Here is a 24,085-nt window from a genome sequence, read left to right as displayed (position 1 = left end):
AAGGGTGTTAGGTTAAATTACGTTAAGGGGTAGAGGGTTAAATTAAGATCAGAGGGTTAAGTTAAGAGGGTTAAGTTAAATTAAGTTAAGATTATCTAACCCCCTTATCTTAATTATCTTAATTAAGATAAGGGGGTTAGGTTACGTTAAGGAGTTAAGTTATATGAAGCTAAGGGGGTTAAGTTATATTAGGTTAAGTTAAGAAAGAAGTAAAATTATATTAAGTTATATTAAGAGGGTTAAGTTAAGGGAGTTAAGTTATGGGGGTTAAGTTAAGGGGTTAAGTTATATTAAGTTAAGTAAATGAGGTTAAGTTAGGAGGGTTAAGCTAAATTAAGTTAAGGGGTTTAGGTTAAGTTAAGGGGGTTAAGTTATGTTAAGTTAAAAGGGTTATGTTAAATTAAGTTAAGGGGTTTAGGTTAAGTTAAGGGGGTTAAGTTAAATTAAGTCAAGATAAGGGGGTTAAGTTACGTTAAGGGGTTAAATTTTATGAAGTTACGGGGGTTAAGTTATATTAAATTAAGTTAAGGGGATAAGTTAAATTATATCAAGTTAGAAGCGTTAAGTTAAGTTTAGAGGGTAAAGTTAAATTAAGTCAAGATAAGGGGTTAGGTTACGGCAAGGGGATATGTTCAATTTTATTTATTATTTTTTATTTAAGTTAAGAAGGTTAAGTTAAGAGAGTTAAGTTAAGGGGTTAATTTATATTAAGTTAGGATGGTTAAGTTAAGAGGGTTAGGTTATATTAAGTTAGGAGGGTTAAGTTAAGGGGGTTAAGTTATATTAAGTTAAATAAAGGAAGGTTAAGTTAAGAGGATTTCGTTAAGTTAGGATAACTTAACTTACGTTAAGTAAAAAGAATCCCGGTTAAATGTTAGTTAGTAAACAAATGAAAGAAAAAAGTTTGCTACACATAAAAATACATATAAAATATTATAAAATGTGCATAACAGAGCAAAATAAAAAGTGCATAAATTAAAGTTTTTGAGACTTGCATAACTTACTTTTGCCTAATAATTTTTTTTCAAACTCTTTCAGATAAGCTAGTATACCCCTCAGTGAGCCCTTCCCAGCATTCGCCACCACAGAGCTGACAGTCGAGACTCAGAAAGGACGCCTCAGGCTTTTTTATTTTTAGTCAACATCGTCACCTCAGCCGCTCTTCCTTATTAATTCAGGAAAGTCTCCAAGTTCATCTGAGGTCTTTCATCAAGGCTGATCTTGGCATGTCTGAGAAAAACAGGTTGCATGCGCTGGCACAGTGTGTTCCCACTCTCTCTCTCTTTCTCAGATAACCTGCTGAAGAATAATGCGTAACATCCACCCTCAAATACTCTCTCCGTCCCCCTGTGGGACACAGAACAATGGGAACGTATGGCTTCACGAGTCTCAAGAATATTTCTCAATTACTGCGTCTCAAAGACATCTAATCTAATACCTGAAGGTCACATTAAGTCTTAAATGTGGTAGTGATGAAAATTTGTGGAGGATGAAATTATGTTCCCTTCTTGAGAACATCGTGGACTTGCAGTTGCGGCGCATTAGACTTGGAGAGTTGGCCTAAGTTACACTCTGAACTTTTTGAGTCATTTTCTTTGGTGGATTATACTGAAGATGAACAAATCATAACATTTGTTTTACTTGCACAACTATAAAAACACTGCTATGGTTTAATTATCCTTGTGACATTTTAAACTCTTTTCAAGCTTAAATAACAAAAACAACAATAAATCCAATTAACCTAAAAAGCAAAAAACCTAAATAAAATAATAATAATAAAATACTTTAGGGGCACAAAACTAGTCAAAATTAAGATGATGTAGAATGGAAAAACTATATACACACACACACACACACACACACACACACACAAGGATGCATAGTTAAATACTTAACAGGTTTACTCATGTTTTTAGGTAAAGTCAGCTAATGGCTTTTTATCGTGTTGTTTCCTCATTTGAGTCAAAAATCACAGTTAAAAATAGAAGAATCAGAACATACTGTAACAGACTGTTACGTAACACTCAGGATTCATTAATATGCATGCCTCTGGCAGAGTTTGATTGACCACAACGTTTACTATATAGTAAGATTACAACAATAATGTTTATTTTTTGGAAGTTTAACGTATGCATGTGGGACTCTTATTTTGTAAACAGGAGAGATATTAGCTCTGAGAGAAGTTCTTATCTTATCTTATCTTATCAACAGAGCAGAAAATTTGAAAAAGGTGGATTAAAAATGAAGTCAAATTAAAAAAAAAATACATAAAGTAAATAAAACTAAATAAAAAACAAAAGAACAAGGGAAAAAAACAGCTACAAAAATTATGTACTAGCCGAAATACAATAAAGTTAAAGCATACATAACATCAACAAAAATTAATGATAACATCAAAAAATAAATAAATAAACAAATAAAACATATTTATTTTTATTTTGTTACGACTCAAAGACATCTAATCCAATACCTCAAGCTCACATTTAGTCTAAAATGTGGTAAGAATGAATAAATAAATAAACGAATGAATGAAAGAGAATAATTCTAAATTATTACATCTCAACGACATCTAATCTAAAACCTCAAGCTTCTACATTGAGTCTTAAACATTGTATATCTAATACAGGGGTGCCCAAACTCGGCCTTGGAGGGCGGTTGTCTTGCCGATTCTAATCTACTATAGATATACAAGAAACTTCCAGGCAGGTAAGTTGAGGCAAGTTGAAGCTTAACTATGCAGGACACCGGCCCTTCAGGACCCAGTTTGGGCACGCTTTATCTAGGATAATAGGATATACTGTAAATAAAGTGTAATGGAGGCCAGTTAGCGAAGTGCTGTGCAGGTATACCTCACTCTTCTGAACTCTAAAGGTGCTCTAGCGACAGACGCTAGAGGACATGGTCTTTACTCTCCTTATTAGAGCAACCAACTCCCATACAAAGAATTGCCGGTTCGATTACAGCTCAAAACGGGATGGGCGCAGTAGGACCGCTGGGTTACAAAAGGATAATAGCATGATGAATAAACACATACACAAACAAACTAATTAAATAAATAAATATTTAAATTATTACATCTCAAGGAAATCTAATCTGAAACCTCAAACTCACATTTAGTCTTAAATGTTGTCTAGGATCTACGATAATAGGATATAAAGGATAATTAAATAATTACTTAATAATAACAAAAGTAGAATGATTTAAAATTAATGAACGTCATCTAATCTAATACTTCAAGCTCTTGTTTTAGGCATTAAAGCAAACTGTTTTGTACACATCTTTAATGCTCTCTTTCATACTATCTGCCTATTGCTGTTGTATGTCTGTACTGCTTGTTTGTATCTTCTATGTAAATGACTGTGCGGCCTTGTGGCTGTTTGGACGCGTGCTATATTAATTGAACTTGAACTCAGTTAGTCATAAATGTGTTAATGATGATAAAATGTATGATAAAATAATGTTCCTATCTTGCGACCACCCCAAGCTTGCAGTTAGAGCTCCGAGTGCACACAGAACGATGGAGCAGAAACGTGCCAGAAACAGGAAGACACACTGAAATGGAGAGTCAGTGTTTGGCGCATACGTGCCCTCAGTGAACCTAAAATCTGTTTGTGCATCACTGTGGCAGAACGCAACCGCAGCACTCAAGGAGGCTATAGAGATCCCTTCAAACATCTGTGCCATTAAAGAGAGAAAAAAACCCTCAGGTGACCATTATAGAAGATTTGTAGCTTTTTAGAAGACAGACATTTTACAAGACTTCAGAAATTCCTAACATTTAATATAGATTTTACTACACAGTAAAAACGTATATGACATCAAATGTTTTATAAGTTACTATAAAGGTACTGTGAAATGAAGATGTTAGTTTCAGTATTGTTAGTAAGCTAGTGTGCTACAAAACAGTGACAAAATTCACAATTAGAAGAGCTAGAACTAATATAAACATGTTTGTCACTTCCGCCTAAATGGGTCCACGATTTTTTTCACGTCACCTTAAATTATTCACCTTTTTCTCTGCTTACGAGCGGGTGCAGCCATTTGAATCTCCTTGGCTCGAGACTTCCATTCTTATTTACTTCCATTTATTTTTAGACATTTAAAACCGCTAATTTTGCTGCTTGATGTTGCAAACTGATATTTCCTTATTATATTATTCAATTTTGTCTGTATAGTCATGCAAACACTTGTTTGTAGAGCAAGTAGTTTGACCGTTTTCTACCGTTTTACTATTCCTAGTCATTTTTCCAATAGACAACTGAATCGGAAGTCTAAAACAATCGCAAAAAACGAACGCATTTCGCATTGAAGAATAAGGTCAATAGCGTCTCATCAAATCTTGACCAATGAAATGCTCTCTGGTATCTGATATGCCCCGACCCGTTCAAAAAGCTTTTTATTTGATGCACATGAGCTCAATCGCTCTCACTGTCAGAGCTGTGATAAAAACAAAACGCAATTGACTATTTAAATAAAAAGGGTGAGGAGCTACACTATGTCCCACCCTCTCTTCATGTTTGGGTTGAGATTACATCAAACATCAAATAAAAGTGCATATTTCAAAGCATCTCATGGGACATATTTAAATATGTTGATCAGGTTTTGACTGCATTTTACAAAGTTTAAATTAACATGTTTAGTTAGTAGTATGATTGATGTAAGTTAAGATGACTTGAAAAGTCAATTTGATTCAACTAAAACATTTAAGGGAACGTTTATTACAGTGTACAAGAATCCCTCATTATTATCAGATAATATCAGATATAAGATTTTGACATTATGATAAGCTTGGATAAAAATATCACTGTTTCACGGTCATGTGCTCAATGCTCTAAAATATATTCTTTTTAAATTTCTGGGGGAAAAAATTACTTTTCCCCCCTTGAAAACTATAAATGAATTTTTTTTTAAAGATTTATGATATTTTAGAGCAGTAAACATATCAGGCTAAATAATTAAAATGAATCACTGACTTCTGCTGTCTTCATTAGTTTCAAAAACACGTATTTCTTTACCATGTAAAACAGCATCTTTGGATATGTTTTCAACTGCAGATACTGTTGTCCTAAAAAAATGTAAATAAATAATCTTACACATACATACCTTAGGAACGGTATAGCAGAAAATTTTGACGGTTTTAAAACCTTGACTTTTCCATACTACGGTATACCTTGATCATCCCATGCCTATTTTATGGTCATGTATTTAATAACATTGAACGTTAGCATTTTAAATAAAAAATGTCTTACTTAATAAGAAAAAAAAGTTAGTCATGAACTAAAACGTCATGATCTGGAAACAACCTTATTTGGAATCAAGAAAAACCCTGAAAAATCTTGATGTTTAGTAAAAAAAAAAATTTTTACTCTTAAAGTGCCACTAGACCATTTTTGCAGCTAAACATCTTCAATGTTCTTATTAAGAAGAGAGTTGCAAACATAATGGATGGTGATGATAAATAAACATGTAAACAGGGTTGTCGCAATACCATTAATTCATGCCAGCTGAAGTATCGAGAAACCAAGTGGTATTGCCATACTGTAATTCATAACTCAAATCCATGAAATAAAGAAAAATGTCAGAAATACTATATTTTATTTGTTATTTTTGGCCTACTTTAATTGAAAGAATAATTTTCTTATTATTGAAAAAGTATTCGCACGACTCTTCACTTCAAATGTTTTCGTACCAACAAAAATACACTAAAATAAAGATACAAATTATACCAAATAAATAATATTTTAAAAAGAGCATTTTTCCAACAAACTTAGGCTATATGAAGTGGTCAAAAATGGTTTCAATGTTTCCTGTTGCTATTTTAGGTTTTTTATCTGTTGTTTTTTTTTCAGGTAAGAATTCAAAGCATTTTAAAATTTCACATTGTGAATTGTTCTTTTTAAGACATTGACGCGGTTGTTGTAGCTATTAAATCATATTGACAGGAACAGAAATTAACAGATTTAGTTTCGAACTGAAGCATCAGAAAATATGCAATAGGCTACCAAAAAAGGTGAGAATTTTACACAGTTTTGCAACCTTAGAAGGCTCCACAGACTATTCAAATAAAATGGTCTATTGTTGCACAAACATGTGAGCATTTTAATGACATTGAGTTTCCACATGCAACATTATGTATTGCAGATACAGCGTTAATGACAATACTACCGTTTACAAACTAAAGTGGCACCACCAGTATTTTGGAGTCATAGTATCACGATACTACCATATTACCGGTAATGCTTGCAACCCTATATGTAAACACTACATATTATTTCACACTTTGTGCATCTTAAAATATGCTATGATTAAATTCCAAAGCAAATTTTATTTATTTATTTATTTATTTATTAAGATTATATTGCATGAATAATTATTTTATTTTAATACATTTTGATTGAAACAAATAAAATAATTTAGGTTTGACATTTATAATAAATGTAACATATAATGAATGAAACAACAAACAACATTTCTAGCTTTGTTTTGTTTTTTCAGATTGAAAACATAAAAATATAAACATTTAGAAATATTCCCTTTCAAAGTATTTTTGATGGTGTAATATAGTTTGCGATTGTGTTCTTAATTAAATAGGCTTTATTAATAATTAATGAAATATTTTCATACATATGTTAAAATGTGCTTCTAAGTGTAATTAAAAATAAAAAAATGGCCTTAGTTTAAGTGTTTATTATATAATAAATGTAACTGATTTATGTTTGTTTCATTATATGCTCACTATGGAGGATGAGAGAGCTCCAGGATTTCAGCTAAAATATCCTAATTTGTGTTTTCAAGATGAACAAAAGTCTCTGGGCATTGTAACATCAAGTGGAGTAATTAATAACATAAATGTCATTTTTGGGCGAACTAACCCTTAAATTGTCTTTTCTCACAACAAGCCAGTGCGTGCACATCTAAAATCATTTCAGAAAATGACACCACACCTCACCTGCTGTCGTTACCATTAAGGATGAATGAGGTAAACGATTTGTTAAGCTAGAAATGGCCACACTTCTCAAGTATCTCCAATAGTAGAAACGCATCCAGACCGTAATGTTGCTGAAGCACTATATGCAGAGCTGTAAAAGTGCTCCAGCTGGGCAGCGCATCACTGCACACAAACCCCGAATGACACCTGATAGAGTTTCACTATCAGATCAGATGGCAAACATCAGCCGCAACACGCTTGGCCTTCAGCAAAACAAGATCCATCTTGCTGTCCTCAGCTCATCTCGCTCTAAACAATGAACACACATTCACCATCAAATCAAAAGTGAAAGCTGTGTTCAGTCTTTTAAAAAAAGATTGGGGTCAGTCAAGTACAGTGCTTAACATAAATGAGTACACTATTCTCTAGGGGTGTGACGAGATCTTGAGTCTTGTGAGATTTCTTGTCGAGGTGAAAAGTTGTCTTGAGAGTTGTGATGTTAGCATATTTGTACTGCAAATCAAGTGCTTTGCTCACACTCGGCAACGCAGGCTGGCCTCAGTGTTGCATGTGTCACTCGGTTGCTTGGGAGGGTGTGACGTAAACCATTTTTTTAAAACAATAATAATTCCTTACATTTATATAGCGCTTTTTTAGACACTCAAATCGCTTTACAGATTTTTTGGGGGAATCTCCTCATTCCCCACAAGCATGCAGCATCCACCTGGATGACATGACGGCAGTCATATTGCACCAGACCACACACTAGCTGCATGGTGGAGAGGAGAGTTGAAGCCAAGAGCCCAGAGTGATGAAGCCAATAATGATATAGGGATAGTTAGGAGGCCATGATGGACAGTGAGCAAATTTGGCCAGGATGCCAAGGATAACCCCTACTTTTTTCGAAGAACGTTCTGGGATTTTTAAAGACCACAGAGTCAGGACCTCAGTTTAACGTTGATGGCACTCACTGAGCAGTATAGAGTCCCCTTCACTATACTAGGACGTTAGGACAGCACAGACCACTGGTTGAGCGCCCTCTCCTGGCTTCACTAACACCACTTGCAGCAGCAACCTAGCTTTCCCCTGTGGTCTCCCCTCCAGGTACTGACCGGGCGCAGCCCTGCTTAGCTTCAGTGGGCGACCATGCGAGCAACTTTTTTTTTTTTTTTTTACATATATTTTATATATATTTTGCTAATATTTAAAATCATTTATAAAAACTACTTTTTGTTCATATGTTAGCAAAATATTTTGCAGTGTTTGCATGTCCTTTACTGTCCTTTATTACAGTAAAATAACATAAATTACAAGTTGATTAAAAAAACACCTACAGTGTTTTGTATTTTGTGATTTTTTCAGTTGAATAAAAGACTTTTTTCCATTCATATATTTTATCCCTGAAGATTTCTTAGAAATGGTGTCTTATTCTCGTGAACCCAATCTTGCATCTCGTCTTGTTTTGTGGAGTAAGCATTTCATCACGCCCCAATAATTTCCTATTTAGACTATAGCCCAGTGGTGCTCAACCCTGTTCCTGGAGTTCTACCTTCCTGCAAAGTTAAGCTCCAACCCTGATAAAACACACCTGAACAATTAATTAGGACCTGAACAGCACTTGATAATTACAGGCATGTGTGTTTGATATGGGTTGCAACTGAAATCTGCAGGAAGATAGATGTCCAGGGACAGGGTTGGTCACCCCTGCTATAGCCAATTTCATTTTTTGTTTTATTTATTTATTTATTTGAGAGCGAGAGAGAGAGAGAGAGAGAGAGAGAGAGCGAGAGAGAGAGAGTATAGATACTGACTAGGGCTGCACAATTAATTACAAAAAAATCCCAAACTTGATTCGACCCTACACAAAATTTTCATTCAGCTTTTCTACGATTGAGCCAATTATATTTTCAAGGTCAGGAGGGGAGTGTAAAGGCGGTCGCAAAAGTCTTCACATTTTATATTTGTTGCTCAGCAACAAGGACACCTCCAAAGTATTTTTATCGTTTAATTCAGCCCAAAATGTCATTTCTGTATTAATGTAATGATAAGCGGTCACAAAATCACACATGAGCTAACGCACTGTATGTTTACTATACTAAGAGGACATGCACATGCCAACTAATGTTGTCTACTTTAGTGAACAGGACCTGCATAGACTGTGATTAACAGGTATTAAAGTAGTAGATGACGTTCAGATTGTTGCACAAAGCAATTGTTTGGGAGCCACATGGAGGGTACGATTTGCATGTATGTTTTTTTTTCTTTCAAAGTGACGGCAGCTATGAGTGCAATCAGCAGTGAAAGTGAAACCTAAAGCGCGCACATCATTTTAATGATCATATCGCATTTTTGAGTTAAGATTGCAACAAGAAATTAATATGTTTTTACTTTCATAGCATAGCATAGCATGATTCTTATTTTAGCCAGAATCGTGCAGCCCTAATACAGACAGCCCTAATTTTTACTCATCAAAAACATATCATTTTGATTATTTAAATGCCATGTCATTGCGGTCAGCAAATGATCTGCTGACATTATAACAGAAGAGCAATAAAGAGGAATGACTGAAGCTTTCAATAACAAACCCACGTCTACACAAGATAAACAATAAATAAACTAAAGCCAATTAGACTGGGAGACACGTTTCAATGTTCTCGTCTGTCAGAAATCGGTGACATTTTCTCAAACATCCTTATAGTCTCCCACTCAAATCTGGCAAAATCAGAAACAGCCATTCTAACCTGACAATACGAGACCTGTCCGCTCTCACATAAAAGAGCCTGCGCCCCGTAAAACCCTTTTAATAAGCCCAAAAACCGCTCGCATTTACTGTAGTCAATCCCAGCTTGCAGATGGAGGGCTGAACGGTTATTACAAGTCCGACAGTTGGCTAGGTAACGGTCTACCATAACATTGCCTAACAATTTCCAGATTCAAGACCTAAATACATGAAGTGTTCAGGGGCCATTTTACCCCAAGTGCCTCGCAAAAAGAGTGGCTGTTTTTGACTTTCTCTGAGGTCTTGTTCTTGTATAGTATTCAGCCTGTTCTCTTCGCTAAGATGGACTAACGCTAATAACAGACTCTTCGTTCTGACAGACTGAGGTTGATTCAATGCCTCAGATCCAACATAAAAGCAACGTAAACATTGAGGAATATTAAAGAAGCTCATGCAAAGAGGTGTACGCTTAATGAAACTCAATAATAATAATAGTAATAACAATAATATTAATAATAATAATAATAATAATAATAACAATATTAATAACAAATATGAATTTATTCACAACCGATCAAAAAAAGCTGTGATAAAAACAGAAAGCAGTGATTTCCAAATTTACTTTGACTTTTATTTCATTGCAGACAATATAAACACAAAATATTTCATGGTTTTTTTGGTCAACTTCATTTCATTTTTAAATATACATCCTTTCCTGTCATTCAGACATTCAACATAATTCAAACAAAGTTGGGACAGCAGCAAGTTAGCACTAGTAATCAGGTAAACTGGTTAAATAATGATGTGATGATTTCAAAAAACTACAAAAAACTAAGTACATAAAATAACAAGACTGTAATTTAAAATAATGAACTAAATAATTTATAGTAATAATAATAGTAGTTCTAGAGTTCTACTATATAAACCAAAACATTTTATTATTGCTATTATTATTATTGTTGTTGTAATATTAATACTAACAATAATGAAAATAATTAGTATGTTACTGTTATTAACACAAGTCAAATACAAAACACAATATTAAAAATTATTACCGTTGATTTTCAAGACAAGAAAAAAAAAACATTTCACAAGCCTTTCACTACTTATAAAATTCTTTAAAATATTTATTATAATATTTGAAAAAATATATATGGCTTTTACAAGTGCTAAAAAATCTAAACAAACAAGCAAGTTAAAAATTAAATTAAAGATAAAAAACAAATCTGAAAAAAATTATTTAAATGAAATTTAATTAAAACAAAACCAAGTAATTATCATTGCTTAGACGAACTAGTACTATAACAGACTCTTCATCCAATGCCTGCGATCCAATAAACAAAAACACAAACACTGGGAACTTTTAAAGCAACACACACTTAAGTGCAGTACATGTAATAGAACAGTCCTTATAGCGGGAATGCGGCCCAACAGCGATGCAGACTTGAATTAAGGACAGCGTCTGAATGGCAGGAATAAGTGAGCCTTTTGAAAGCATATTCCCGTCACAGGTCTGCGGTTTGTGTCTTATTGCCACATTATGCAGGGCTCACTGAACCCGTGGGCGTTTGAGGTCTTTCTGCGATGTTTCGGATGGCAGGGCACAGGATTTGCTCAGCTAGCTGGCACTAGAAAGCTCAGGTTTGGCTTTTACCATGACCTCTGCTTTGTGTTCTCCTGTCTTCAAGCTCTACAGAGGCCAAAGGTGTTGGCATTAAAGTCAATCCAGCAGCGCAAGGCTTGATTTACACTGAAAAAAGCAATTCATTGGATTTACTCAGTTGTTTTTAAGTTAAGTGATTGCACGCAATTCATATGCGCTGAAAATTTTAACTAATTAACTTGAAAATTGCTCAATTTAATAAGTTTGTTTACATTCGGTCCATTTAAATTGTTTGCAACCGCTTACCTTAAATATTTTTTTGTAAATTCAATGACTAATTTTTTTTTCAGTGTGCTCCCAGCCCAAACGTTCAGCACTAATATGTGATGAAGTGTATTTTACTGCCTGTTTTAGTTGTAGTCTTGTTTTAAAGGCAGGACATTAAATATCTGTTATGCGAATGCCTTTCAGACTACAGTATGAGTAGTTATATGCAAAATACGTCTAGCTCTCGTTATATTAGTATTTGTATCTAAAACATCAACATAAGTTCAGATACGTTTTATGAAGAAATTTAAAATCTACCTATGTTACTATATAAAGGGCGCTATCATACACCGTGACGCAATAAGGCACAAGAAGTGTTTGGCATGATTTGTTGCTATTTTCAGACCAGCGCAGCTCTAATTTTCACGTTTTGCACCATGCTGTTCAAGTAGCATATCCAGTTGCGCTACGTTGTGAACTTATGGGTGTGCCGGTCTATAAAGGAGGTGCGTTAAGACACATTGTTGGCGCATTTCTATTTGATGAACTGAAATAGAACACGCCATTGACCAAAAGCTGGTCCAAAGTCTAGCACAGAGTGTGTTAGTTATGCACCTATGCAGGTTCAAACGTTTACACACACACAGGATGTACAGAAATACACAAATATTTTTACATAAGAAAAGAAAATAAGAATTAAAATGTAACAAAAATTATTATTTACTACATAAATATAAAAACCACTGCCTCTATGCCTTCTTCACCTCGCAGGGGGGCTTTTTTCAGTTAATTCATGGCAATTTGCATTTTTAGTATAATGTTATTATTGTTAGCAGTATTATTTATTATAAGCATATTTATATTTGTTTAAATAAATACAAGGTTAGATTTGTCTACCTGTCGGGTTTTGGAGACGTCTGCATCACCATATGGGGCATAAGACTAGGATGTGTGTTTGGATATAACTGACCACACTTCATTATTATTGTTCATTTATTCGTTTGCTGGAAATTAGAACTGAATTTAGAAATAGTTTTGAAACAAATCTTTGAGTTTAAACAAAATTAAATTTGTAGGCTAATGAATGTCTATAGTGGAGTGGGTTTCCACCGTTTCCTTACACCACTAAAGTAAAGGAGTAAAAAAAAAAAAAAAAAGAGTAAAAGTAAAGTAAAGAGAAAGCAGAGGCCGGTTGGAGGAGGCTCATTATTTATCCTCACGTGGATGGTCTGTTAAACTGTTTTCTCACTAGTGAAGTCTGCCATGTAAATAGCAAATGTGCTATGGCGCGACACAACTGACTCCTAAAGGAAATGGGAGATGAGCCTCTGATTGGTTTAACAAAGGTTATGCTCAAAACACACTCATACCTCATTAAGAAAATAAGCACAATCCTGTTAGACCATGCGCCAGGGCGCAGAGCGTATTTTTCCGTCCTTAAAACTAGCAAGAGTGGATTCGAACATGCCCTTAATGCTTTTGCGCCCTGCGCTTCAGACTTTGCGCCTAACTGTGTAAAATAGAGCCCAAACTGTTTTATTTATACAAGATTTGATATGTTTAGCAATGTGCTGGAACCAATTTACATGGGCCTCACACGATTCATTCATTTATTTTCTTCAGCTTAGTCATTATTTCAGAGGTCACCACAATGGAATGAATCGCCAACTATTCTGGCAAATGTTTTACACAGTGGATGCCCTTCCAGCCGCAACCCAGTACTGGGAAACATCCATACACACTTATACAGGTAAATTAGTTCACACACAAACAAAATAGCTTATAACATAAGTCTATCTTTATTTTTAGAATTATTATTTTTAGACTTAATTTTAGAAAATAAAGATTAAAAACAGGGATTAAAATTTTCTTTTTTACATATATTTATATTGATGTTTTAAATTACTATATTTTCTAGATTTGTGTGCATATATTATTATCATCATCATCATTATTATTATTAATTTAAATATTTATATTATAAATATTATAAAGATTAATATTTAATTAATATGCGGTCGCCAGTGGAATGAACCGCCAACTTATACAGCATGTTTTACGCAGTGGACGCCCTTCCAGCTGCAACCCATCACTGGAAAACACCCAATCATTCTCAGTCACACACACATACACTACGGACAATTTAGTTTATTCAATTTACCTATAGCGCATGTTTTTGGACTTGTAGTGGAAACTGGAGCACCTGCAGGAAACCCACACCAACACAGAGAGAGTATGCAAACTCCACACAGAACTGCCAACTGACCCAGCTGAGGCTCGAACCAGCGACCTTCTTGCTGTGAAGCGACAGCGCCACCCACTGCTCCACCGCACTGCCCTATTATTATTATTATTATTAATAATAATAAAAATAAAAGTAATAATAGCAATAATAGTATTAATAACAAGAACAGTATTAATAATAATAATTCATATTGATGCCAAAATAAAGCATGACTCATAATACGCTCCAGCATGTCCCAAGCAGTTTTGGTCTGCCCCAAGGCTCAAATGAGCTAGAGTTATCTGGCATAAATAGCCCATGATAAATGATAAATCTGGATACTGATTCATGACCTAATGACCAACCTAATGAGCAACGCCAATATGCTGCTGTGTGCAAAGTCCTACCCTGTCCACTTGGTCATATGACGACCTGTCAGAATCAGATGTATGAGATTACAGTCTTATTCTGTATTTCCACACAGGTAGTGACCCAGTTGACCAGCATTGCTTGCTCAGCACCAGCGTTGGGTCAATTAGTAGGTGGCACACGTGGTATAACAATGAGGGAGGTAAACAGCAACAGGCTTAGGCAGGTCTGAATCATAGGGATTGATCCCTGTACCAGACAGGTGTCCTGTTCCTGCACTCACTGAGTCAGGCTCTGTCTGCTTTAAGCCAGGAGGATTAGTGTGGCCGGGTACAGTAGATTATGAGTAAGGAAATGGTGTCTGCGGTGGGACGGGTGGTCGGTGGAGGTTGAATGAGGTGGACAAGACAAGCTTGCTCTATTCTAGTGAATTACCAGAGTCACTGTGTGATGCTGCGGATATGTTAAAGGGTTATAATGTTACACTATAATATTACTCATTTAGAGATGCAAATAGCGGAGGCTCGAACCACCGACCTTCTTGCTGTGAGGTGACAGCGCAACACACTGCGCCACCACTATAATGTTATACTTTACTAAAAAAATAAAATGTACTCATTTAGTCAACCTCAAGTGGTTTCAAAACGTAACAAGTTTATTTCTTCTGATGATAACAAGAGAAGATACTTTGAAGACAGCTGAAAACCAATAAGCACTGACTTCCATAGCATTTAGAACTTTGTGCAGTGGTTTACATGTCAAATTGTAAAATTAAACTTTTCTAAAAAAAATAAATAAACAATACCCTACTTAATAATCATCATCATCATCATCATCATCATTAATATTAGTAATATTATTATTAAATTTGTATTTTTTTATTTCTAATATATAATAATAGAATAATAATAATTATCATCATCATCATTAATATTAGTAATATTATTATTAAATTTGTATTTTTTTATTTCTAATATATAATAATAGAATAATAATAATTATCATCATCATCATTAATATTAGTAATATTATTATTAAATTTGTATTTTTTATTTCTAATATATAATAATAGAATAATAATAATTATCATCATCATCATTAATATTAGTAATATTATTATTAAATTTATATTTTTTTATTTCTAATATATAATAATAGAATAATAATAATTATCATCATCATCATAAGTATTATTAATATTATTATTAAATTAGGATTTTTTTTTCATTTCCTAATACATTTTATAATAGCCACATTATTTATTTATTCTTATGATTTATATATGATATTAGAATACGTGTTCGCTTTTGTAAGTGATTTGTTTTAGAACAGGATATGTCAAATTCTCAATAACATTTGTAAAGGAAACATAGACTCTATATGTGGCATTTACATATAATTCGGTTAATATGGAAAGCGACCAAAACTTTACCAAAACTAAAATTGGATTTTAAATGCGTGTTTGTGTAAAACAATATAATTTGCACAAAGAAATGATGGGGTTCTTCTGTAAAGAAGTAGTTCCTCCGCCCCGTTTAGAGCGTTATTATGGGCGTTTTACGTTATAACTAACATGGTTCAAGCGATGGATCTGCGACACAGAAACTATACATTTTGGGAAACACTTTTCACCTCATTGTTCTTTTCCCAAACGATGCATCCTACTATGATAGTTCAGCCGCGAGTTACGTCGTTGCTTGGAAAACGCACCCCTGGGCGTTTGGCCTAAAATCAAAATTTAATTGAATTTTTAATAATTTTACTTCAATTACGATTAATAAACAATTTTTTTATTTATTTATTTTGCCCTCTCCACACTGGCTACACTCGTCAACACTATCAAGCTTATCAATCGCGTCAAGGTCAGTGTCTGCATCAGTCACAGTGAGGGGTATGCGATCACGTGACGGCTGCGACAGAAAATACAATGTGCTCAACGCAGATGTGTAAACAGAGCATGGTCACGTGACTCCACATGTGGTTTGTAATTGAAAAAACAGACTTTGAAAAATTTGATTGATTATAGGTTCTGAATGTCGATTTCGATTGTTTTTCGATTAATCGCCAAGCCCGTTTTTATTGATGTAGTCTACAACCAAGCACATGTGGTCAGAACACAAACGAGTGGCAGGTAATGAAGTATTAAGCGTTTCTCCCAAAGAAAAGCCTGTCTATGCAAATTGCTAGCAGGCATCTGTAGATCCGCCTCTTTGCCCTTTTTCGGATACCCTCAGTTGGTGTGATGACAAACCAACAAATTAGTGACAGTTGGTCACGCCCACTTGTAGCTTCATTAGCGTTCTACAGAAACCTCTGGGTGACATCACGGATGCTGCATTCATATTGTTTACAGTCTATGTTTCAGACTATTTAGTTTTTCAGAACTTTCAGAATCCAAAAGTATCTGTATCTCGTTCAGCAAATAGTACAAACAAATAATTCAGAAAATGGTACAAACAGCTGAATTTGAAAAGTTTTCATATTATACATATAATAAAATATACATATAAAGTCAAGCAAATCATGTTTAAACATATCCCTCTGCATAAAACCTACAGAATACAGAAAAAAACTGTATTCTGTTGGTGGTAATGCCGCTTGAGATTCATGGCTGTGTGCAAGTTAAAAAAGTACACATTTTGAAAAAAATGCCTTTAGTGATAGCCATTGGACAAAGACGTGCAGAACAGGCGCTTAGTGTACTTAACCAGACACCAAGACACAGGACAGAACACATTCAAGCGGAAAACGGCACACTGATGAGTGCCAAATGCTTTAAGAAAACGAGAAGAACAGAAATGCCTTGGCAGTCGCAGCTGAAAATGGACTACATGGATCTGAAAAAAAAAAGTAAAATGTGGACAACAAATAATCACCTACATATATGTAAGGAATAATAGACAATGGGCTGTTGAATAAGAAATAATTTATGTATAATGGTCGCACTTTAAGGTTCAATTCTTGCTAATTAATAAACCATTAATTATGACTTTGGCCTTAAAAAACTGATAATTTGCTGCTTATTTATAGTTAGTAGAGCAGTAGTTGGGATTAGGTATTTGGTAGGATTAGGAATGCAGAATATGTACTTTACAGATAAACATTTAATATCTTAATAGGCATGCTAACAAGCAACTTGTTAATAGTTAAAATTGGTGCATTTACTAAAGTGTATTTCTAGCGTTTACAGTTTTCAGCTGAAACATGTTCTTTTTTTATACACTGCCTGACAAAAGTCTTGCCGTCGATCCCAGTTGTAAGAGCAAGAAAAAATAACTTGACTTCTAGTTGATTATTCGGAAAAGAGAAAGAAGGTAGATTTTTCTGATGAATCATCTGTTGAACTGCATCCCAATCATCACAAATAATGCAGAAAACCTATTGGAACCTGCATAGAAAATCAGTCAAGTTTGGTGAAGGAAAAATCATGGTTTGGGGTTACATTCAGTATGGGGGAGTGCGAGAGATCTGCAGCGTGGACGGCAACATCAACAGCCTGTGGTATCAAGACATTTGTGCTGCCTGCCTATTACATTACAAACCACAGGAGAGGGCAAATTCTTCAGCAGGATAGCGCTCTTTCTCATACTTCAGCCTCCACAGCAAAGTTCTTGAAAGCAAAGACTGTCAAGGTGCTCCAGTATTGGCCAGCCCAGTCACCAGACATGAATATTACTGAGCATGTTTGGGCTAAGATGGACGATGAGGCATTGAAGATGAAGCCAAAGTACCTTGATGAACTGGGAGTCCTGCAAGAACGCTTACTTTGCCATTCCAGATGACTTTATTAGTAAGTGATTTGAGTCATTGCAGAGATGTATGAATGCAGTCCTCCAAGCTCATGGGAGTCATACACAATATTCATTATTTTTCCACTGCAGCATCACTTCATATTCTATACTAGGCATGGGACGATATTTATATATATATATATATATATATATATATATATATATATATATATATATATATATATATATATATATATATATATATAATATATATTAAATCATAAAAAAGTCAATGATTCATTTGAATTACTTAGCCTGACATGTTTACTATTCCAAAATAATATAAATCTTTCAAAAAATACAATATATTGTTTTCAAAAGGGGGAAAAAGTTTTTTGTATTTTACCCAGACATTTAAAAAGAATATATTTTAGTGCAGTAATCACAATACCGTGATATCATGAAACCGTGATATTTTTATCCAAGATTATCATACTGTCAGAATCTTATACCGGCCCATGCCTATTTTATACTGTGCATTATTTCTCTAAAGTGACAAGACTTTTGTCTAAGCATGGTCAGACCTTACTGTCCTAATTAAATCATTAATATTCAAGGCATGATCATAAATTATTTGGTTACATAAGCGTAATCTAGAGTCCTTTGCCTTTCATACAAGCCACTTCTGATACCAAATGATCAACTAGAAGTCAAGTTATTATTTGTTGTTCCCAAAACTTAAACAAGCTACAAGACTTTTGTCAGGTAGTGTGCAATTGAAGTCATTTTTTTTTTAATTCCTTTTTCAAATATTTTTTACAGTATTTCCGATAATGTTTTTTCTTCTGGTGAAAGTCTTATGTGTTTTATTTTGGCTAGAATAAAAGCATTTAAAAAAAAAAAAACATTTTAAGGTCAATATTATGAGCACCCTTAAGCATTTTTTAAAATTGTCTACAGGACAAACCATCATTATACAACTACTTGCCTGATTACCCTAACTTGCCTAATTAGCCTAGTTAAGTCTCTAAATGTCACTTAAGGCTGAATACTAGCATCTTGAAAAATATGTATTAAAATAAAATGTACTGTCTGTCATCATGGCAAATATCAAATAAATCAGTTATTAGAAATGAGTTATTAAAACTATTATGTTTAGAAATGTGTTGAAACAACTGTTTTCCTTTGGAGCTCCAACAGAAATTGGGTAAACTATATACAGGGGGGGGGCGCTTATAATTAAGAAAGTATAATAATTCTGATTCCAGCTGCATACACGAGTAAAATTGCCATTATACTAATACTTAAAATAATCAAACAAACAAACAAAAAAAATCTGAAGAACTGCAAGAACCTCTAAAGCACAGAGGCACTGACCAGACTCTGGAGATCCGTCAGGGAGAAATATCCTGATGTCTGCTTTGATACTTAACAGACTCAGCAGGTGTGAACACGGCGTTTTAATTTCCCAGAGGATTGATTTGTTTTCATCCTCAGCATGTCTCAGACCGTTCACGGGGGACTGGTTGTTTTGCGAGGCTTCTGCGGCCTCGTCAAAACACTGTTGCTGCTGACGTCCCATGACTGGAATCCATACCACTTCTGCCCTCAAAAAAGTTTCCGCTCTCACCCATATGCTAAAAGGCATGCTGGCGAAGCAAAATGCGACAGTGTTCACATTTCCCAGAACAGCCGTGCCCACCTACAGACACGGACAAAGAGAAGCACACACCAGCATCAGCAACCCTATAGACCGCGAAGCTTATCTGATCAACAACTGAGCTCTTCGTGTTGACTTCCAAGGAAGGAAGCGACCGCAAAAAACTCTGCTACTTGTTGGGACACGACTACAAAGGATCGTCAGTCTTCTGGGAACACAAAGTGCCGTCGTTTCATTCATGTTTCACGGTGAATAAATCGAGGAGCTCCTGAGGCCCACCGGCAACACATTCAAATGCATACCTACGCCTTTATAACATCATGCCTTTGTTGATTCTGTTGAAAGACATGCTTGAGGGAAAACAGAACACCTTACACTGCCGGAAAAAAAAACTCAAGGCATTCCACTCTTAAATGACTAACCTTTACCGAGACAAAGCTCTCTATCAGTTTTGGACATTGTCCCAGAGGTGGACAGAAAGTACAAAGAGCTGGAGAAATCTAAGGTGTCTTACTATATTTCACCTTACCCACATTACGAACACCATGCTCTATTATCTGATATCTACATCTGCCTTAACTGGGAGAACTCACCTGCGCACTTTATACTGACTGCATTATATTAATGTCCCAATTTCCGGGAGACTTTGAATGCTCCAACAACAAAACATGACTAATGATTGTGCTCTGAGATCAGCTTGGTCTTTATTAATTGAAAGCCTTGTTTTAACCTGATATTAAGACTTCAGACTTTCTTTATTATCCACAAGTGGAAGTTCGTCTTTGGCTTCACCACATTACATTCAATATCATCACGCCACATGAAAAAATTCAACTAGTGGTGTAAGAGATCACAAATCTCACGCTTAGGATCACATGATGTTTTTTTAGTCACGGATCGGACTATTTTTCAGATCAGCCGAAAAGGGGAGGAGACAAATGTAATTTGCTTTCCAATTATTACAAAAAATGTACAGCATGACATTTTGTTTTAAGAAAACCTGTAGTTTTATTAAAAATAAAATAAAGAGATAATCATCTGAATAAAATTAAATAGTGAAATTTTTAGTATGGTGGAAAACTCACTGCTACTACTGTTGCTGATAACATTATCATTTTAACAACCCATATTTATTTATTTGTCTCATTTTCAATAAATGATTCAGTTATTCACTCATAAAAGTTTAAGTTTCTTGATTTTTAATGAATTATTCAGTGGCATATTTTTGATGGCTGCTGTTGCCACCTATTGGTTAAATAATGTAAATGCTGCCTAAAACTTTATTTTATTTTTTTTAGGGGGTTTCACCTTTATTGTATAGGACAGAGAGTATTGACAGGAAAGCATGGGGAGCAGAGAGCGGGGAAGGATCGGCATAGGACCCCGAGGCAGAAATCGCCATGAGCACCAGGTGCATGTGTTGACGCACTATCCACTACACCACTGGCACAGACAAAACTTTAATTTTTGAGCATAGTTAAATACACATGATAGTGATTTTAATCTTTACCACAGACATCAGTGGTTTTATCTAAACCAGTGTTTCTCAACTGGTGGGTCGAACATTTTCAGTGGGTCGCAGAGTGTGTGGTCAAAAAAAACAATAAATGTTTAATTTTTAACCTATTTTGCTTAAATAAGACCTTTATTTTGAAATGTGCGAGCCACAACTGTACCGTTTGACATGTGAAATTTCATTTAATTATAGCAAATCATTTATTATAACAAATATGTCAAAAATAATAATTATTATTTTATAAAAAATAAAATAATTATTTTATAAATAATAATAGTTATCTGTCACTACTTGTGTATGGTAATAAATAAATACAAATTAATTATAATTCCTAAAATTATATTATAGTCCTAAAAATTTGGGCCGCGGGTTGATGACCATGTAAAAATGTGGGTCCCATGGCCAAACCACTTGAGAACCCCTGATCTAAACTATAAACTGTTCTCCCTGTAAATCTGTTCTTTGACTGTTTGTAACTTCATAACTAACTCAAGAATAAAGACTGAATCTCTAATAAACATGCAAATCATTATCATTTATGTTGCATGGGTGTTGTTATCCTAATGTTAATCGTGCAGCTTACACTGAATGCATTAATACAGGCTAAACAAGTAGGGACAGAAAACACCTTTAATAACCTAAGAAACCCACCACATCCCGAATAACCTACCACAACTTCTTCTGTCATCATTATATTTTACAGGAAAGCCAGAACGCTTTCATAAATGTGATTTGACAGACGCAAGAGGCGATCTCTCTTCGATTGTTATAAATTTAGGATTAATCTACAAGTAAAAAACAAAAAAACGCATTAATCTGCGGATCATGTGCGTCCAGAACCATGGGTTTTTTACTAGCAGATTAATCCTAAATTTGTATTTAGGATTCATTTATTGAAAATGAGACAAAAATATGGGTTGTACAAATTATAGTTTCAACTTATTTTAAATATGTAGTGTAAACAAGCAGCAAAAGTGAATCTGTTATCTAATATAGATACATAGCAAGTATGTGTTAAAACCCACAATTAACCCTAAATACTTAAAAAGTTTAAAATTCTAATGTATGTTGGCACAAATTACATTTGATAGACATTTTTAAATAATTGAGGCTGCCCAAATGTCTTTTTGAGGGCAAAAAATAAAAAAAATTTACTTAAAGGATGAAAAAATGTCCAATAATGACACATGCTTTCTATTTGTTAAATTGCATTTAGGGCTCAGGGTTCGTTTATAATTTCTGCATTGATATTGCAATGTGCGCATGTGCAATAGTCACATCGCAGGATCAGGATGTCAAAAAAACTATTATAATTGACCAGGAAGCACATTTAAGTCATTGCAACATCTAACATTTATTATTTATGTGTTTTCAACGGTTAAGTCAGTTTAAAGTGCTCAAGCATAAGAAATTACAACTCTAACTTTAAGAAAGATTATTTGTATTTATGTATACATCCACAATGAAGACTTATTTTAAACTGGAATTCTACATTTTTATATCTGAATATTGACTTCCAGAAAATGTTATTTGTACAGTATCATTAGAGTAGATACACTTCCTTACAAAATCCTGTTTCCAAATACACCTATTAATTTCACCAGGTGAAACTATAATCAATATCGCAATATCTCGCAGAAAAATAAAACATCGCAATGTCAGGATTTTCCAATATCAGGCAGTCCTAATTTCATTAATTTAATTGTTTGTGGTTTACCTTATCTACAAGTGCACCGGCAGCTTTTACTACTTTACAGTGTCCTTGCTTTCCTTTAGCTGGCAATAGCCAATACCACACAGTCATGTTAACTTTTTCCCACATAAGCTTTAAATACTTTAGATGACCCACTGTGTGCATTTTTCAACACATTTATTTTTACACATATTTTAAACACATTTCTATTTTAATGGTGATGCTTGTTTATTATATGACCCGTTCCACTCATGAACTGCAGGGGAGAGATTAGAGCTGCTGGGTTTACAACACGTAAATTCATCAACTGCTCCCAATTGTAGCTCCCTTCCTCAAAAAGTGTAAATCTGTTGTAAATTAACACATTGCTAGATTGTGTCTTACACAGACAACAGAGATCAGCGTTTTTTACAAAGCACACATGCTTTGTTTTGCTGGCAAATATGTTGATTCAAAATGCCTGAAGGCGAAAACAAACATTATTCCCTTAAAACACTGATAAGTTTAAATCTTTGTGAAATATATGTTATAAATTATATAAATATAATTTTTAAATATAATTTAATACATATTTAGATGGATTCATGAAATTACAATAACCACATTTTTGGTTTTATATCTTCCAAAAATAGTTGTGAAAATATTGCTAGACATTTTACATCTTAAAAACACATTTTAACAGAAGAGTCTATGTAAATAGAGCTGTTAAATACATACATTTTACAGAATAATTTACTGTGTGTAGATTTAAATAATTATTTAAAACTAATTTTGTAATCATGTAAAAAAAATCTCAAGCTCACAGCTCTGCACAGTTTAGCTCTAACCATTTCCAACTCACACCTACTTAATCCTTAGTAATCCTGACCAGCTTGATTAATTAGATCAGCTGTGTTTGATTAGGGTCGGAGTAAAAAAGCAGAGCTGCGGCCCTCCAGGAATCCAGTTTGAGTCCTTTGATGTCAAACAAAGATGATGGTAAGTGCACCAACACCTCAAACAATATCTCCTCCAAAAACTGGCCCAATTTGCTTACTCATTTACCTTGATTTTGGTTTGCTGTCACATGGTTTGTTGGTTTACTGTCACATTGATCTTGAGCAAGTCTTTATATCTCACTTATTTTGTATAAGTCAACAACAATGTTAAAATAAATCCACTAAATGAGCCTAAACCTGGAATTTTCTTTTAATGATTAACAAATGAATGGAAAAAGTCAAGAGTTAAACTATCATTAACAAAACACGCTACCCTTTGCTCTCACATTCATCAAGGTGTGACAAAAGGTCAATTCTTTTTTCCACTTTCACATACTTTTAAGTCTAAACTCAGGTTAAATCAGGTTAAGAGGAAAAACAGGATATGAGCCTTTAAC

General features: G+C 34.3%; 1 protein-coding gene across 2 annotated transcripts in view; it reads right to left on the bottom strand.

Moving 5' to 3' along the window:
- Positions 1-24,085, bottom strand: part of igf1rb (insulin-like growth factor 1b receptor) — a 153,861-nt gene that overhangs the window by 69,490 nt on the left and 60,286 nt on the right.

This window comes from Danio rerio, chromosome 7 (assembly GCF_052040795.2).
Source record: "Danio rerio strain M-AB ecotype USA chromosome 7, GRCz13ab, whole genome shotgun sequence".
Taxonomy (NCBI): Eukaryota; Metazoa; Chordata; class Actinopteri; order Cypriniformes; family Danionidae; genus Danio; species Danio rerio.
Note: the sequence above shows the minus strand (reverse complement) of the source record. Positions and strands in the feature narration are given on the sequence as shown.